Genomic DNA, 2795 nt, shown 5'->3' with positions numbered 1-2795 from the left:
ATAATAATAATAATAATAATAGATATAATAATAATAATTAATAATAATAATAATAATAATAATAATAACAATAATAATAAAATATAAGTAAATAAATATATCCTTACATAAACGAATTTTAGTATCTCTATTATTACATACAAAGATTACAATTATACAGCTTAGCACACTCCATCATGTGAAGTATACTTCATACAATACATGGACAGATAAGGCTCTCCTCCATCCACCGTCTCAACCAATAGTCAGTGATACTGATCCAGCTGTCAAGAGCAATTGGATGACGTTCCATTCAGATTGTTTTAACGAAAAAGAGAAGTCTTCAGCTGGTGTGCGTTTCCTGAAGCTTCATGCAGCAGCCATGCGCAGGTTTGGAGTGAGTCTTCAGGCACCAGGGACAGCAGCAGCTGTGATGCCGGGGTTTTGACTTTAGCCCGCACGAAGGATTTTTATTACATTTCAGAATCTGTTCCTAACTTCAACTGAAAAAATGGTGATTTATGGCGAGCAGTTCGTGTACGGGAGAGTGATCCTAACCGCCCGCCAGCAGCGACTGGTGGAGGCCAGGGAGACGGCGGCCAGGCGGGAGCGGCAAGGCGCCCACCGCTGGGCCGCCATGGCAAGGGCCATGGTGGCAGCCGAGAGGCAGCCCGTGGCAATGGAGGACCCCGAGGAGGACCTTCTCTCGGTGGAGAACGAGAGGCACCTCCTGTTTCAGCGGGGACAGGAGGAAGCTCTGGCTCAGAGCAGCGGGTCGGTGCAGGTGGTGACCGTCACCCTGCACTGGCCCCTGATGCCGGTGACGGACGTCGCCCTACGACTGATGCCCCGCTCCAGCAGCGGGAACGTCACCGTGCGGGGCGTGCTGGTGCCCTACTCGGAGGGCGTCCGCCCCGTATGGTGGGTCACTGGAGTGGATCAGTACCTAGAGCGATCCATGGCATTGATTCGCTTCTATGACTTCGCCATGCGACGACGGGAGACCGCAGCGAGGCGAGGCGCCATTAGCCTCGCCGAACTGCGGGCTCTGGACAACCACCTGCATCAGCGGGACGCCTGGAGGTGGGCGGAAGACGCAAGGTGGCTGGCCTTCGGGATGGTGCGCGGGGTACTGCGTGCCGTGCCCTTCCTGTGCAGTGCAGCCTTTCCCGCAGGCCGCGACGTGCAGGATTGGGTGGCGGACTGCAGAGCACACCTTCCGCGTCCATACCTAAGTGATGAATGAGACGCCAAGCCTTGGAGCCCAGAAGCCAGGAGATTTGGGGCATATGAGCCTTGGCCTTGGAGCTTAGGGGCTTTTATTGGAGCCTTGACGGCCAAGAGCCTTGGAAGCATGGTATCCAGCCACCTTGGAGCCCAGAACGTGGTGCCTCTGAGCCTTAAAGTCTTGGTGCTCAGGAATCATAATTGGAACCTTGGACCTCAGAAGCCTTGGCAACTGTTATTATTGAAGACTTAGTGCCTTGGAATCTTGGAGCCTTGGAGCCATAGAGCTCAGGTGCTTTAACTGGAGTCTTGGTGCTTTAACTGGAGCATTGGACCCTTGGAACCTAGGTGGCTTGACTGAAACTTTGGAGCCTTAACTGGAGCCCTGGTGCCTTTGTTCTTTACGGCACTAAGGCTCCATAGCTCAAAGACTGCAATTTAAGGCACCAAGGCTCCATTGCTCCAAGACTCCAATCAAGGCACCAAGGTTCCATTGCTCCAAGACTCCAATCAAGGCACCAAGGTTCCATTGCTCCAAGACTCCAATTAAGGCACAAGGCTCCATTGCTCCAAGACTCCAATCTAATGTTCCAAGGCTCCAGTCAAGGCACCAAAGCTCTAATGTTCCAAGATTCCAGTTAAGGCACCAGAAAAGGCACCAAGGCTCTAGTTAAGGCACCGAGGCTCTAATGTTCCAAGGCTCCAATTAAGGCACTAAGGAGACTTGGAGCATCAGTGTCTTGGTGCCTTAACTGAAGCCTTGGTGCCTTAATTGGAGTTTTGGTGCCTTAACTAATATCCTAACTGGAGCCTTGGAGTATTAGAGCCTTAGTGCCTTGATTTGAGTCTTGAAGCTTTAGAGCCTTGGAGCTTAGGATCCTTGGAGCTCCTGAGCTCTTTACTCTAACATTATTTTCTCGTTTTCTTAAATTTCTCTTTCCATTTCCTTTATCTTTTTAGTTTTCATTCCTTTCTTTATGGAGCTCTTTTATTTTCTCGTATCTTTTCTCTTCATTCGTCAATAGTAATCTTTTCACCTTATCTCTCGCCCCTCGCTGATATGTCTTCTTTATTCATAGGAATTTTACATTTGCTTTTCCTCTCACTTTAATCCTAGCCTGGCGTAGGGTCCGTGCAAGGCAGGAAATGGACGAGGGAAGTGTGTTAAGTAGTGTTGTGGCGGGTGCGTGAGAGGAATACCTCCCTTCCTGGTTTATACATTTGGCATTTTCTCCCATCAAAGTCTCTCTCAGCCTTGTCTCCTTCACACTCCAAAGTCTTTAGAGCAGTGGTTCCCAACCTGTGGTACGCGAAACGCGAAGGCCTTCCAGGTGGTACATGAACACTTTTGGAATCGTATGCGATTTTTAGCAAATGAAATTAATTAATTTCTCAGAAAATGGATTATTGCCTTACACAAGATAATCTTGCATCGATCAGTTTATGAAGAAACAAATGCATCTTTCGCATTAAAATGAGTTGTGTTCCTTGTTGTTTGTTCATTCTTGTGTTCTAATTGTGAATAAATTGATATTTGCTGGAATTGAGTTTCTCTGGAATCAAGTGATACGCGCTCTAGGTATTAAAGT

This window comes from Portunus trituberculatus, chromosome 38 (genome assembly GCF_017591435.1).
Source record: "Portunus trituberculatus isolate SZX2019 chromosome 38, ASM1759143v1, whole genome shotgun sequence".
NCBI classification, from domain to species: Eukaryota; Metazoa; Arthropoda; class Malacostraca; order Decapoda; family Portunidae; genus Portunus; species Portunus trituberculatus.
Note: the sequence above shows the minus strand (reverse complement) of the source record.